General features: G+C 47.0%; 1 pseudogene; it reads right to left on the reverse strand.

Annotated features, from left to right (window-relative positions):
- Nucleotides 1-2,595: 2,595 nt before the first annotated feature.
- LOC137767180 (serine/threonine-protein kinase MARK2 pseudogene) lies at nucleotides 2,596-10,239 on the reverse strand (annotated as a pseudogene).
- Between the last annotated feature and the right edge of the window lie 6,625 nt (nucleotides 10,240-16,864).

Genomic DNA, 16,864 nt, shown 5'->3' on the forward strand with positions numbered 1-16,864 from the left:
CCTTATGAATTAAAGCCACAGAAATCAGTCTGGTAATTTTATAATCATAGTTCATTCACTGGTTCTCATCTGATATACTTTCTCTTATGGACACTTGTGTATTGCATCTGCAATCCCTTGGATGTTTGGTCTTTCCCCAACCTTATTAGCCATAGTGGGATGGAGAGGTTGCCTCACCCCATGGGAGATGAAAATGCCAAACTCTTGCTTTCCTGATAAAGCATAAATCAGCTTATGTCAGTTCTCTGTGAAAACTCTCCAGTGTCTCCCCATTCCTCTCAGATTAAAAGTCTTTATAGAGGACTAAAGTTTTTCCCCTCAAAACATTCTCATTACTCTGCATTTGATCCCAGGAGAAACTAAGCGCAGGAGGCGATGCTGGGAGGGGAGGGGCCACTTGCTGGGGTCCCCCTGGCCCCCACCCCATTTGGGAGCAAAGCCATGTTTTCCTGGACCCCTCAGAGCATCCAGGCTGTTCCACAGGGCAGGAATAGGGAGTGGAGGGAAGGGGAGCCCTTGGTCTAAGGGAGGGATGCAGTGCCATCACCGGCCAGCGCCCATAACCATCCGTCTCCACGCCAGCTGCGGGGTTAGCAGGCAGGGAGCCACTCTGCCCAATCTGTCCCCCAGCCCACGGACAGGCGACACTGTCAGGAAGGGACGGCTGGGAGACAGAAAGATGAGGCAGCAGGGTCCGGTGGGAGGAGCTCACTGCAGAGGAACTAGATGTGGCCCAGATCAGTGCAATCCAGGGAAGCGATGGGGAAGAGGATGATGGGTGGTGGTGTAGTGGTGCTTTCAGACAAAGGCTCTCCTAGAACGGAGATTGCTGTGTCCCTGTCACCAGGGAGACTAACGACCCAGGGGCCCCAGGGGAGCCTAATGTCCCTGCAGCCCCTCCACACTCCCAGCCCCAGAGTGCGTGGGGGAGGGATGGCACAGAGCTGGCAAGGAGGACAGCCACCCCTTGCACAGCGCCCTGTGGAGAAACGCCAGCTCTGGGGAAGGAGGGAGGGCTCAGGGCTCACGGTGGAAGGAGACCAGAGGCTCCCCCCACCTCACCTGTGCAGCCCAAGGGCCGAGGTCGGGGCAGGCTGCGCTGGTGGTTTGCTTGGAGGGGAAAGTGGGGCGGAGCGGGTAGAGTAGAAGTGGGCCCTGCTAGGGGCCCGAGCCCCTCCCGGGGAACTCCAGAGATCCAGTCTGGGTGTCCCAGTGGAGCGGGGAGGAGAGGGGGCCGCTGGCCAGCAGCTTCCATCAACGCACCCCGAGCCTTCCCTTTCCACCTGCAAGCTTCCCACTGCCCTGCCTGCCTGGGATCCCTGCCAGATGCAAGTGATGGTGGCCACTCCACCGACTCTGAGTAAACAGCTGTGTGTTCTCACTAGAGTCGCCTGTGTTTATCTTACAGGGCATAGCGCCTCTCCAGTGGGTGGAAGAGAAGAGGAAGAGGCCGCGGCGGGAGCAGGGTTCCAGGGAGGCGCTCGGCCTGGTTGCGAGTTGGACCAGGTGGGCGAGCGCGGCCTCAGCACGGAGCGCCCCTCCTCTGGTCCCCGGGCGGTGCTTCTGGAGGCGATGCTTCTGGAAGCTGTGGAGACCAGGGTCCGCGTTTCGATCCCCCGGGTCGGAAGGCCGCCCTCCCTGCTCGCGAGTCCCGGCTGCCCGCACAGCGGCTGGTCCTGCTTTGACCACACCTGCAGCTGCTCACTTGGAGCGCCGCCCGCCACCCCGCCCCCGCACCCTCTCCTGCCCCCTCATCCTCTCCTGTCCCTGCATCCTCTCCTGCCCCCGCACCCTCTCCTGCCCCCGCACCCTCTCCTGCCCCCGCATCCTCTCCTGTCTCCGCATCATCTCCTCCCGCTCCACGGAGCTCATGGTCTCCGTCGTCCATCTCAAGTGTAGTGAGCGCGGCTCACTGTTTTATCACTGCCTCGGCTGCTCACCACGTGAGGGAGGAGTGTCTTCCCTCTGTCTTTGCTTTCAGGTTCATTCAGGTTCCTCGGGCAAACCTCGATTTCTTCCTGTCGATTTGGACTTGAACTTCCTGAAGAAGCTCCCAGTGGCCCACTGCCGATCGTGGCTTTTGCCGCTGGCGGAGGCTGGGGTCTCACCTCAGGGCAGAATGTCTGGGTCTGGCACCTGTCGGGCTGCCCCGGTGGGCGGAGCTCCCTTTGGACAGACCTGGGGCTCCACTCCCTACTGACCTTGCAGGGGACAGGCTGGGGGCTGTGCTGGGCTTGGGCTCCTCACAGGTACTCTCCGTAGGGCGCGGCCCGGAGGCCGGCGTGGGCTGCACTTGGATTCCTGGTGCAGGCGGGGCCGGGTTACACTGTGGCCGAAGCTGAAGCCAAGGGGGCCCCGGACCCTCACGGTTAGGCTGCCTTGGCCGTTCTGCACGGAGGCCTGGCCGAGGCTGGCTCTCTCCCAGCGCGGGGGGTTCCTGCTCTGATTTGTGCCAGTGGAGAGGGCGCTGGGCGGTGGGCGGCAGCGGCGGTCTTCTTCCCCTGCCGGCTCGCTGGCTGTGCTGTGGCCCTCCGCCCTGTGCCCTGATCCTCCTGCACATCTGCGTTCCTCCTCGCAGTGTTCTCAGAGCAGCAGTTAGAGGTGGGAATGTGCTGCTTGCAGCTGGCGGGGGCCCTGTGCCGTTCCTGGGGGCGGGGGAAGGAGTGCTGCTGTTAGATCCGCTGAAGGCTGAGGCTTCAGGGTGACCCGGTAGCCCTATGGCTCAGATCTCTTATAACCCAGGAGCAGATACTGGAACATTACCTTGTCTTTCCAGCCTCTCAGTGAGTCCTGGATCTCTGTCTCCACGTGTAACCATGGACGCCATGAATTCAGTCTGCCCGGGGTCCTGGTAGTCAGCGAGTGGCTCCATGTAAAGCTTTAGTTCCTTATAGCCATGACCCACAATAATCCACGAATCCTTCACAATTTGCTCTAAAGGGCCTCTCTTGTTGGGATCGAGAATGAGACATTTCTCTAGCAGATATTCACATTCCATTGACAAGAATGGAATGTGATATATTCTGCTCAGAACCCGCTCCCACAGGTCCTTGAGTTTCCGTCCTTCAAAAGGCAGGAATCCATCGGCCAGTGTAGACAGGATGACTTCCTGTGGTTCTTCCCTGGAAGAGTTCCGGGCAGCATGAGGGGACCACCCCAGAAGGTGTCCAGCTTGTTGTAAAAGGTGCATTTGTTGCTGAAGCCAAAGTCTGATGTTCGTGTTCACATGCAAGAGCAGGTTTTCTGCCTTTAAGTCTCTGTGGACAGTACCCTCCTGGTGGACTCTGCTTTCAGCTGCTTTGCTTTCCTACTGCCATGAGCCACGAGGTGCTCAGACACCTCTCCTCCACTAGCGTCCTCCTGACAAGCGGAGAGTTTCCTCAGCCTCCGTCACTTCAAATACTTCACTATGTTGGGATGATCCAAGCCTTCATGATTCCTGCTTTGCGGGACAGTCTCCGGAGTCTGGAGGAGTTCCCCTGAGTCTCATCAAAGATCTTCACGGCTCTCGCTTTCCCAGCCAGGATATGCCGGCCAACTTCACCATAGCCCAGTCTCCCTTGATGATGGTCTCGAGGATCTGGAGGAGACCATGTGAATCTGAGTCTCTCCTCAGCAGAGACGGCTCAGAGACCCCGCAGCACGCTGGACTCACTGCTGTGCTTGGAGTCGAGGCGTCCTAAGGTCGGCTTACATCTGGGAAGAGCTGGTGAGAAGCTTGGTCCAAATCAAAAGAAAACCAGTTCAAAGTTCACCCCATGAACTGGTCTTTATGACTGAATCAAAACACAATGCCAGACAAAACTAAGAATAATCAAAAGCAAATACCAACAAACTAATTTAAAAAGAAGAAACTAAGTAAAGAGAAACTGAGAAAAGTAGAAATAAAAGAATAAAAAGAATAAAGAAACAAGAACAAAAAATGAATAAAGAAAAAAAGGGAAAAACAAATAACAAACAAAACAAACAGAAAACCCACAGTGCCAAAGCGGAAAAAGCTAACTTTGGTCAAATCCTCCCAGGTCACTGAAAAGCAGCTTTCTGAGCTAGAAGGACTGATAACCTAGGCTCAGCTAGAGATTTATCTAGTTCTTGGAATTTAAAAACAATGGCTCCATTTGAGGTCATAGAAGAAATTGACCTGTCATGACTGGGATCATCCACAGTGATTTCTCACTTTTTGGTCTCCAGAATCCTTTACTCGTTTTTTAAAAAAATATTGAGTACCCCAAAGAGCTTTTTGTTTATGTAGGCTGGAGCAATCAGTATTTACCTTGTTAGAAATTAAAACCTGTAGGATGCTTCAGCAGCCTTTTCATTTCTAGTTTGAAAAGCTGTAATAATTTTTGGCTTTTAAAGAGCTCATTATGTCTACATTTAAAATATTTAATCATCTTTTCTTTAAACTCTAAGTGATTGTTCTCAAAATGGTGCCACAACTTAACTGGTATCACGATTCTATACCAAAATGTTCTGTTGCATAAGACACAATAAGGTCCTTTATTAACATCTGAGGGAAGATAGCTATCATCATATTTCCATTTCTTGTTTATAGTTTTGCCCCGTTTCTTTGCAGTGGATTCCTCTCTTCCATGAGCCAAAGTTTCAGCATCTTTAAATGTAGAAGTTGCAGCTGTGAGTTGAGAAAGCATATCTACTCTTTTTAAGCCAACAATCCGCCGTGCTCTGTGTCCCTCTTATTCGGCTTGGGATGGCGGGTAGGGTAGCGGCATCTGGGTGTTGTCACCAGTAGCTCGGAGAAGGAAACCAAGATGCCCCTGCATGATTTTTTTAAAACGTTTTATTGACGGATAATATAGATACAGAAAAGTGCACAAATCATGTGTGCCACTTGGTGGCTGATCACAAATTGAACTCACGTACTTAACCGGCATCCAGGTCAAGAAACAAGATGTTACCGGCTCCCCCCGCCACAAGCCCCTTTCCAGTCGCTTTCTCCATGACAGTAATCACTATTTTGTCTTCTAACAGCATAGATGAGTTTTGCTTGTTTTTGAACTTCACGTAACTGGAATCACACAGTATTAAACCCTTTGTGTCTGCTTTCTTTGCTCACTGTTTTTGTGAGATCCATCTATATTGCTTGCTTTGTTATTCTAAATGCTGTATAGGTAGCCCATTTTTTATCCATTTTGCTGTCGCTGGGCATTTGGATATTTCTCAGTTTTTGGATGTTAAGAATAGTGCTGCTCTGAACATCCTTCTCCAGTGTTTGGTGAATATTTACATGGCTTTCTTTTGGATATATACCTAGAAATGGGATTGATTGCTTAAGAGAGCTGCATATTTTTGGTTTTAGTAGACACTGCAATTTGTACCAATTTATACACCCACCAATACTAATACATAGTATTGCCTGCCCTTTAATTTTAATCTTTCCGTGGGTGTGTGGAAGTGCAGCATTGTGGTTTTAATTTGCATTTCCCTGATGCCTAATAAAGTAGAACACCTTTTCATGTGTTTACTGGCCCTTTCCTTCTCTGTGAAATGCAGGATCAAGTCTATTGTCCCTTTTTCTATTGGGTTGCCTGCATTTTTCTTACTGGTTTGTAGGTATTCTTACATAGTTTGGCGTGAATGTTTTGTTGGGTTTGGCCCTGGACATACATTTCCTCTCCTCCCCACCCATCCCTTTAACTCTCTGATGCCACCTTCTACTATTTTATCAATTGCTCATCCCTTCCCTGCAGTTGGACTTCCTTCTTCCTTGAATATGCCCTACTAGGCACACTCCCACCTCAGTGCTCTGCACTAGCTCCTACTTCTTCCTGGAATGTTCTTTCCCCAGATCCACTTAGCCCTCTCCCTTACCTCCTTCAAGTATTTCCTTCCAGTGTTACCTTCTTAGTGAGGCCTTCCCTGATTTACATCTTTGGTCTTATAAAGTGTGTTGCAAGAACTATCTGCCACCCCCAATCCATTGCTTTCTTTCTTTTTTTAAAACTTTGTATTGTGTAAAATTTTAAACATACACAAAATTAGAAATATTAGTATAAAGGCCCTTCCTCACAATCTTATTGCAATCTTATTTTATCCATAAATACTTCAGCCTGCATCTTTAATAGGTAAATACCTGTTTTTTAGAACACAGACATCATGCCACCATCCAATCTAACAAAAAGTAATAGTATCATATAATCCTAGTCCATATTCAAGTTTCCCATTTGTCTCAAAGATGTTTTGTTACAGTTGATATGTTTGAATAAAGGTCTAAACAAGACGTACCTGTTGCTCTATTATTTTTTCCCATAGCAACATTACCATTCAAATGCTACATATTTTGCTTACTTATTGGCTATTTTTCTGTCCCTCTCCCATTAGACTATCTATTCCATGTGAGCAGTGATTTTTGTCTGTTTTGTTCTTTGCTGTATCTCCAGCACATAGAACAGTTCCTGGTACATAGTAGACATGAAATAAATGTTTGTAGAAGGAATGAGTGAATGTGTGGGCAAGATGGATGTAATAGCCCGAGGGTTATGCTGTGTCAACAGGGTCACATCTGTTGTTTTCCCTTTCTTGGGGCAACTTTTCTGAGCCTCAATTTTCTCATTGGTGATATGGGACGAATAACACCAACTTTTCAGGGTTATTTTGAGAATTAGGCAAAAATGAGTGTACAGTGCCTGGCAGCTAATACACAATGTAGCTACTAATTTTATTTTTCATTGTTAACTGCCTTTGTTAGCCATATCTGTAAGACATAAACAGATGAAAAGACTGTAGTGAAGAACTTGGCCTTTCCCAAAGAGAGGTCTGGCCTTTGTCCCTGGCTCCTGGGAGGTAACCTCTAAACCCTTGGAATTTTCTGAGTGATAGGAATGTCTATTTAATTTAGTGTCACACTTATGCTAATGAGGTGACTCCTGGCGGGCCCCTTGGGCCCCTTGATATCAGCCCTACCTCTGGGGTAAGGGAGACAGCTGAATGCTGAGTTCAAGGACATGGGGCCAATCAATCAATTAATTATGCCTTCATAGGGAGTATCTATAAAAACTGTAGACACTGAAGATTGGGTGAGCTTCCCTGGTTGGCCATGCTCCATGCATATTGTCACATATCAGTGATGGGAGGGTAATCTGTCCTGAGGGTAAAGAAGATTTATGTTTGGAAACCTCCCAGACTCTTCCCTACGTGTCTCTTCACTTGGCTAATTTTTTTTTATCTGTATCGTTTCTCTGTAATAAACTGTAACCATGAGTATAAGCTTTCAGTTAACTCTGTGAGTCCTTTTAGTGTATGATCAAGCCTTAGGGTGGTTTTGGGAACCCGCTGGATTTACAGTTTGTGTCATAAGTGAGGACAGCCTTGGAGACTGTGCCTTTTAACTTTACAGCTGGACTCTATCCTGGCAGTTAGTATCAGAAGTTTTGGGAGACTTGACATTCTGAAGGACTATACCCTCAAACCTCACCTTTGGGCTAACTTCAAGTAGTTGGCGTTAGGAGAAGTGGGATTCAGGGGAATGACCCTGACTCACTGAAATATGTGGTTTGGGAAGAGAAAGGATGAGAGAGCAGGGCTTGACAAACCTTTGATTCCTGGTTGGCCACAAGGTCACCCATGGTATGGAATGATGGCTGTGCTGTAATCAGTTACTGGAAGTAGAAAAAGTCACAAGTGGAATATAGAAATGATGAATCCAGCTCCTCAGGAGTTAGCTCATTGGATGCATAAGGAAATGCAAAATAACAAGAAAAAGGCAGAATACACAGTTCTTTGGTTATTGTTATTTATAAAGAGCTAATATAAAAGTAATCGAGAGGAGTGGTGGACCCAGTGACCGAGCTTGGATTTTGGCAGGACTGAGCTTCTGCTTCCAGCCTAAGGACCACTGCCACTGGGTAAAGTTCAACTGAAAGAAAAAAGTGTGTGGTACATCCTGACACTGGGACAAAATTGAATTCTGGCCATTCTGTGTTACATCCTCTAGCCTCAGGGCCCCTAGCGATGGGTAAAAAGAAAAGCAGAAGAAAGTCTGGGGTAGATCCTGACACTGGACAAAACTTGGACCCCAGCCTGTCCATGGTACAGCCTCTGGCCTCAGGGCTGCTGCCACCAGGTCAGGTTAAAATGAAAGTAAGAGTAAGTGAGGGTACTTTCTGATGCTGGGCAAGCTTGAGTTCCAGCAGGCTGAGCTAGAGCGCCAGTCTCAGTCACTTCCAATGAGAAAAGTTATGATGAAACAACAGCACATCAGTGTATATGTGTACAAAGGTTTCATTTTACCTCTCTGAGTTCCTGGAAAGTGCAGAGCTTAGTCTAAAGTCAGGTCTGAAATGGCATTTAGTAAATACTTTTGCATGGTGTATTAGAATACTAGACTTGGTGTCCAGAGATCTGCTTTTAAATCCCTTCCTTACCATTTATTATCTTTTTGACTTGGGCTGCCAAACAGAATACCAATGACTGGTGGCTTAAACAAGAGAAATTTATTTTTTCACAGTTCTGGAGGCTAGACTAGGGTACCATCAGGATTGATGAGTGAAGCCTTTCTCCCGGGCTTGCAGACTGTGTCCTCACATGGCTTTCTTCTGCGTGTGCACACAGAGAAAGATATCTCTGGTGTCTCTTCCTCTTCTTATAAAGACACCAGTGCTATAGGATTAGGGCCTCATACTTATGACCTCATACAACACTAATTACCTCCTTAAAGGCCTTATCTCCAAATACAGTCAGATTGGGGGGTTAGGACTTCAACATATGAATTGGGGCTGGGGTGGGGTGGGATACAATCCAGTCCACTGTAGAAATGTTGCTTAATTTTAGTTTGTATCTCATATGTGTCTAGCTTGGTAGGCCTGAAGACCAAATAAGGAGATGTATGTAGTAGACACTTAGTACTTGACTTTAAAATGTGTATCAGTTTATTTTGTAGACCTCTGCTATGCACTAGACTATTGAGAGGAGGGGAGATGATAAAAGGAACTTAGAATTTATATAAGTAGATTGAACAGATTACATGTAATTTGATTATATGTTGATTTTCAGCTTATAAATTGATTTTCAGCATTTATGAAAATCACGTAGGAGTTTTTGGAGAAAGAAAACATTCATTTCCTGGATTTATATGCATTCTTTTTACAATGAGCACAAATGTTAAATAAGCCACTTTTAGTCATGACTGGTGGGATTGAACATCACCAGAAAGTAATTGATGTTAGAGACCTTTGAAATCTATGAAGTGAAACACAAATGTAAAGCATTTGTGTTATATTTACACCCTGCGTCTTTCTCCAAAAGGCTTTGAGGTAGTTTAAATTAAAACCCCAAACCCCCAAATGCATTTGGTTGTTTCAGTTTTTTATGGCTTATTGACATCAGTCATGAGTAGTGGAGCTAGCAGTTTGAGGGATTTGTCATTTCTGTGACTGAGAACAAGCCACAGCCAATTAAAAGAACTTTTAGGTTGCAGTGGGCCTGACACTTTTCATACAGATCTGACACAGGTAACATAGACTGTGTACATAACCAACTTCTTAATCTGTGCTTTCCAAACAACATTTGCCACACAATCCAGATAATTTTCACCATGTGAAAAACAAGGACTCATCTGGTGGTACAAAAATCCTAATACAATTTTACAGCAAACATTATGTATGTGCTTGCCATGAGCCAAGGGTCAATGCCTACTTGCCAAAACCACCAGGAACACATCACTAGTTGTAGCATTTGGGCTTATTACTCACTGCAGCAAGGGAGAAAGCACATCATAAGGAACTGAGGTGCTTCTCAGTAAGAGGGTATTAGGACGTGCCTATTATAGGATTTGGTTTCTTTTAGGTGATTTTGTGGAGGGCTTAAGGAAGCAGGAGTTTGCTTTGAATTGGATGTCAGGAAGCTGGGTTCATTCTATGAAAAAAAAAAAGGCAGAGAGGAGTGAAGCCATGTATGGTCAGGCCACTCAAGATGGCTGTTCTCTTGCTCTCTGTACATCCCCTGCTGGACCAGTGCCTGCTTCTCTTGTACCTTACTCACCTGACTGACCTTCCTACTTGCCCCAGGCCCCAGCTGGTGATTGTTTTCATCAAAGGGGCCATGAGAGACGTGCCCATCTACTGGTTTCCCTGGTAACTAATGAGCCCACCTGACGTCAATTCCCCTGTAACTGATAATCTTCCCCCCCGCCGCCCCAGGAGTGAAGACTGCCGCCATGTCCTGTCGTGGTGGGGTGTCGCTCCAGGACCTTGCTTCAGACGTGTAAGCCTCCCCGTTCATTAAGTCTCTGTTGCTGACTCCGGGCTCTTTCTTTAGTCAGGAAGCTGGGCAAGCACAGACCTGGTAGGCCTGCGGGGTGCTGCTCAACAAGCCATCAGGAACGGCAGGAGTGGAGGGCTGACTGTGGGAGAAGGTAAACAAAATTAAGGAAGCAAAGAGTTTATCTTGTTCATTTGGGGGTGGGATGGGCAAACAGTAGGCCCTTTGTCTGGGGTGGGTGGTTTGTGCAGTTAGTGGCGGTAAGAGTGGGCTAAGCAATAGGTTGGGGCCAGATTATAGAAGGCCTTGAATGTAGGAAATGGGGAGCCACTGAAGATGTTTGGAAGGAGTGCCAAGAAATCATAAGAAATATTAACCAGCGCTCACAGCTCACCCTGATGTTCCTAACACGGAAGTGGCTTTCGTACTCTTCTGACCATGTTATGGTAAGAAATACATTTTACACCAAAACCTAGTACACACACACACACGCCTGAAACTTAAGTTCAACAGAACACGACTCAGCCTCGCTACATGAGCTGCCCTCTATTTCCCATTCCATTCGACTACTCTCCACCTCTCTCTATGCCACTTCTCTCTGTTCTATCTCATGCTGGCTTTTACTCACTAAATTGATTTTTCTTCCTACTCAGGAATGGCCCGAGGTTTGAAAACTATTGTTTTAAGGAGATGAATCAGTGTGGTGAGGGGAAATAGGAGTAGGATGGCTGTTCATAGGGAACAGCAATAGTTCATTTACCCAAAAATTCATTAATTCATTCCATCAAAAACATTTATTAAGTATCTCCTACATACCAAGCAAGAAGATACAAAGATACCCAGACCCAGTAGTGCCCTTGAAGAGCTCACGGTCCGCAGGGAAGACAGGTAGTCAATTCACTGTTGCAAGTCTTTAATAGATAGTTGAGAAAATATCGCAGGATGATCTAAACTACCTGAGGAAACTAGGGAAGGTTTTACAGAGAAAAGGGCATTTGAGGTGGTTCTTGAAGACTGAGTTTGCTAAGGGGAGGGGACTGGTGGAGTGTATCCTAAGGGGAAGAGTCCTATGACAAGGACATGGAGGTTTGAAAGCACAAAGTGTGATCCGGGTAGGGTTGCCAGATTTAGTAAACAAAAATAGAGCATGGGGAATTCCCTGGCAGTCCAGTGGTTAGGAGTCTCTGCTTCCACTGCAGGGGCCATGGGTTCTATCCCTGGTCGGGGAACTAAGATTCGGCCCCGCAAGCCAAGTGGCGGGGCCAGAAAACAAAAAATAGAGCGCAGCCAGTTAAATTTGAATTTCAGATAAACAATAATGTTTAGCATAAGTATACCCCGTCAGTGGCTGGAACACAGGTGAACCTGGGGGTGTATTGGGATCACATTGTGAAATGTCATGAGAGAATAAGAATCTCCCCTCTAGACTCAAGCTCACACTGAAGGCTAATTTGAGGAATAGTTATAGAATGCTTGGGAAGAAATTTAAAAAATAAACACAGAAAAATATTCAGCCCTTGATTCTTTAGCTTATTAACAATAAAGGTAGAATCCCAGTGTGTGGGTGGGATGATTTTTAATTATTAATGATTATTCATTGCATTTGAGTAATTCTTTCTCACCTTCTATCCTGCTGATTTTAATTGTTTCCAAGAGGCCTTTGTCCCCGTGTTTAGTTGAGAAGAGGGAATGAACACATTTTGCCCTGTATACTGATTTCCTATTACATTCTAGCCTGAAGTCACAATTAGGTTGGTAACAGTCATGGAATGAATAACACGTGTGTGATCAGCCAAGTGAATCTTTGTTGTGTTTAAGCAATTTCCCAGATGTGATAGACACAGGTCGTGTATCTTTCATCCTGTCCCCTCTACCCGCCTCCCACCCCCGTTTGTGGAAACGGTTCCCCTTCCTCAGCTACCCTTCAAAATGTTGGAAGGGTGGTTCCTGGCAGGCCAGGGGGACACGTGACCCAAGCTGGACCAGGTTGACTTCTGTCTCTCTTGTCATAGTTGTACTTGTGACTTTAAACTCAGGAGCTCATGGTAGCCGTGTTTTTCTGCCATAGGGGCTGGAAAATCAGAGGAAGTCAGTCAGTACTGGGAGGTGGGGGAAGGGGACATGGGCAGCCATTCAGTGAAGGAAGGAGAGAGAGCGTGAGCGTTTGTGTTAAAGCAAAAGCATACTAGAGTGAGAAAGTGAAGAACGAAGAGACCCAGAAAAAGAGGAGAGAGCGAGAAGGCGCTAGAGACAGAGACAGACAGAGATAGACAGACAGACACACAGATAGACAGGGTTGATTGCATTCCTATCTTTGGGTTTTGTGCCATTTTACCTTCTGATGCTTTGATGTTTAAGATCACTTATGGTGGATTCTGTGACTTGAAACGAGTACTAATTAAAAAATCAGATCACTAAAGTTGTATTGAAAACCACTGTGATTCTCGTGGTTGAGTGGGGATTATGAGAGGGGTATTCACTCGCTAGGTAGAAGCTGACCCCAGAACTCCTTCATGGCACACAGGAAGAAGTATAGTTTTCATTAAACTGTGTGCACTGCTGCACGTGACAAAAACTACCCAGGCACACAGTTTCTCTTTTCCTCCTGGAGCGAGTTCTGGATTTGTTCTAGGAAAAACCCGTGGGTTTAATTTGAAGCCAGTTTATTTTGGTTGGTTGGGTAGTTGTTTTGTGGTACTTTTAATACTACACAAATTGGTGTTTCCCAGGGTGAGTTCTGTGCTCTCTGAAGCTGCTAGCTCAGCCATGGAATAAAGGGGGGAGGGTGGTCCTATGGTCGGGTCACGCTGGGGTTAGGTAAACCACTTTGTAGTACCCTGCGGAGCCTTTGCTCTGCTCATGTGCACTGTGAGTTTCTAAAAGGGAGAGAGCTGCTCCCGCATTTCCTAAACTCACTTGACCACGGCATGGAGTATTTCATCGGACTAGCATCTCCCAGGACACACTGTGGGATAGGATGGCTGAGCACATATGGTGTGGCGGGGTGGCCATCCCTCCTCCTTTGTGTAAGAGGGGACGTCTCCCACCCAGGGCCTCTGGCACGTGGCTTTGCTTTCCAGGTGACAAGAAAATGATCTGACTGCCAGTGATTCTCCAGTACTCTTGGTGTTGCTAAGAGAAGAACAGATTATTTAAAAAAGCATCACCCAATAGAAAGGGAAAGCTTGGCACAGTGTGTATCTAGGTCAGGGGGTCCACAGACAAGGGATCCATGGAGAAAATTCAGGTGCTCTGTAAACCTGGATAAAAAAGAAAACAGTGTGTTCATTTTCATTAACCTCTGACTGAAATTTAGCACTTCCTATGGTTATGAATGTGGCAACAGACCCCGGTAGTATGAGCAGAACCTGTGACTTTGTCAGCAATAGAAATCATAGGCTTAATCATATTATGTCACAGTTGTTGCAGGTTTTTCAGAATATCATTTATGCTTCTTGCTAGTTTGAAATTATGGTAATTATTTTGCCTGCCATTAGATCGATCTTGTTATTTAATGCATTACTAAAGAAGCACATATTTACCAAAGTGGTTTTTTTTTTTTTTTTTTGGCCACAGTGTGCAGCATGCAGGATCTTAGTTCCCCAACCAGGGATCAAACCCTGCCCCCTGCAATGGAAGCACAGAGTCTCAACCACTGAACCGCCAGAAAAGTCCCTCTCTGGGATTTAGGTGCCTTTTGTGTAATCTTCACTGGGTTGTTTCAGACAGAAAGTGGAAAATTAGCCAGGTGAGAATATAATCTGTAGTCGGTTAAATTGTGGCCCCTAAAAGATATATCTAGGTCCTAATCTCTGGTGTTTGTGAATGTGACCTCATTTGGAAACAGGGTCTTTCCAGATGTATTTAAACTAAGAATCTTGAAATGAGAACATCCTAGATTTAGGATGGGCCCTAAATCCAATGACAGTGTGCTTATACATGACAGAGAAGGAAAAGACTCAGAGGCACGTAGGGAATAGGGCCATATGAAGACAAAGGCAGAGATTGGGGTGATGCAGCCACAAGACAAGAAATGCCAGAAGCCACCAGAAGCTGGAAGAGGCAAGGAACACATTGTGAGGACACAATGAAAATGTGGTTGTCTATGAACCAGGAAGCAGGCCCTCACCCGACACCAAATCTGCTGGCGTCCAGATCATGGGACTTCCCAGCCTCGAGAACTGTGAGAAATAAAGTGTTGTTTATAAGCCACCCCATCTATGGTATTTTGTTATAGCAACCTGACTGGACTAAGACAGACATTCTTATGCAGCTTCTCCACATTTTCCATTGATTCAGAGTCCAGCCCCAGTTGGTTTTGAGCTTCATTTATCTATATTTCTCTCCAGCTACTCTCTCTCTTTTCTTCTCCTTTTATGATAGAATCAAAGGCACCAAAAGACCTAATAATTACTTCCTGTCTTATTCAGAGAGTTGTGTCAATGGCCCCAAATCAACAGGCGTGACTTTACCTACCTGATCTGATTCTGTACAAATACATTTTCCCTCCTCTTGTGAAGGTCAGGAGGCTGGAACGATGAGAGACCTGGAAGGAGACGATTGAGGGAGGTCCCACTCTTTCTCTGGGCATTGCCCTGCTCCCACCCGCAAGAGCCTATATCCACACCCTGCCCCTCTACTTGTTCCTCTACTTTTACACACAGGAGCAGGAGAAGGCTTTGCATGGAGGCGATTGTTACTGGCGTGTCACTGTATGGGGTGGTGCCCTTCCGGGGGCCATTTGCGGAAATGCCTAGGAGTTTCCTGAGAGAGAATTTAAGGTAAGGGAAGAGAGAATGGGAGAACACGAATTTGGTCTGGGGAATGTGGCTCAGTGTGAAAGGGAGGGGAGACTTTGGGAGTATTTTGCATCCCACACCTGCCATCCCTCCCTCCCTCCCTGTCCGAGGCACTTGTGCCAGAGCCTCGAGGAGTGGAGACTGAGATAAAGTACATTAAAGCTCCTCTATCACTGCAGTTTCCATACGTGGTGACTCGGGTACATGCAGGGAGTGAAGGCAAACCTTTCTGCCAGCTCACTGGGGAACAGGTGGCCTGGCCAAGGACACCAGGCTCAGCTTGGGCTTTGGAGAGAACAGTGGCAGGAGTGTCACCATGGCACATGGAGCAGGGAGGAGAAGCCCCATGGAGATTCCATGGAGCTCCTAGACACATTTGGGGGTGGGGGTTGGACTAGGGCAGGGCTGGATTCTGCTCTTGTGGGTGGAAATGGAGCCAGAGAAACAGGGTTTTACTTCTCTCTTCTGTTTCTCTTATGGAGACTCTGGTTTTGACTCCAGGCTGGAATGACCTGGGAAACACTGGTGACAGTAGGGGTCTAATGCCAGTCACATCTGCTGAAAGCCGTCAGTGCTGGAGCTCATTGAAAAACCATAAGCTCACTTTTAAAAGCCAATGAAAAGAACTTATAAAACTTGCAATTTAGTGAAACTGACCAATAAAGATAATTTATTTTGTATAGATGTGGATAGTCAACTTGAATTACGCAATAAATCTCCAGGGTTAGAACACATTAAGGGCATCCTATCCTTTCTTCTGTTCGCATCATAAACTTGCAGTCGTGTGGCCAAAAGCTGCACCTGCAGTGAGAGGGTAACTTTGGTCCTGCTCCTTCCTCCTCTGCTGCCCGGGCCAGCTCAGTAATGAGGATGTGTAACGCTTCAGGGGGCTTCCTGGTTCTCTGAGTGAAGGTACTGCTCCAAGGAGCTTCCAGAAAATGTCTCTGTGGCTCTCCTCTCTCGCCTCGGTCTCTCTCAGCCATCTCAGGCCTGTCAGTCAGGAGGTGTCCAGTATCTGGGAGCGTCTCAGCATCTCCACTCAGGCCTCCACGCACCCAGCAGCTTCTCCTGGAAGAGCAGCTGGGAATCCTGGGGATCAGGGACTCCCACTGGGTCACCTTTAATTGTGCGGAAGTGTTCTGGCTTTTCAACCAAGTGCTGTGGTTACTGAGCTACCATGGGCAAGGTGCTGTGTGCTAGGCAGAGTGGGGAAATCTGCAGGGCTCTATATACTGCCGCCACCCTTAAGAGCGTTTAGGGAGAGAGAACACGCACTGAAATTAGAAAAGGAAGAGAGAAGAAAGCAACAGGACGGTGTCATGTCATGGCTAAGAGCTTGGGCTCTGAACTCCCAGTGGCCCTGGGTTGACCCCGTAGGTGCGGGTCTCAGAACTCCTTGTCACCCGGTCGACACTACCCTTATGTAAAGGAACTGGCATCCTGTCAGGTCCCAGGTGCTGGTGGGCAACCTAGAAAATTGTGAGGAAGTCCCTTCAGGAAAGCTCAGGTCCCCTAGGTGTGGGACAGAGGCATGAGCACATCACCTGCCTGTATCTGCTCCTGGGTTGCCGTGAGGATTACTAGAGCTGATTTATGAAAAGCAGCCAATTAGCACAGCTACTAGCACATAATAATCTCTCAAAAATAGTGCTATTATTGTTTCAGCAGGAAGAATTGCCAGACTCCTGAGGATGGAAGAAATTCCTGGAGGGATTTACTAGAGGGAAGAGATTTAGGCAGTTAGAGGCTTCTGGGGTGGGGGGATCTGAGAAAAGGTGACGTCAGGCAGATGTGCTGTAAGATGGCCTTGAAAGTGTCATCAACATATCACCTAGTGACTGGCCTTG

The sequence above is a fragment of the Eschrichtius robustus genome, chromosome 7 (assembly GCF_028021215.1).
Source record: "Eschrichtius robustus isolate mEscRob2 chromosome 7, mEscRob2.pri, whole genome shotgun sequence".
NCBI lineage: Eukaryota > Metazoa > Chordata > Mammalia > Artiodactyla > Eschrichtiidae > Eschrichtius > Eschrichtius robustus.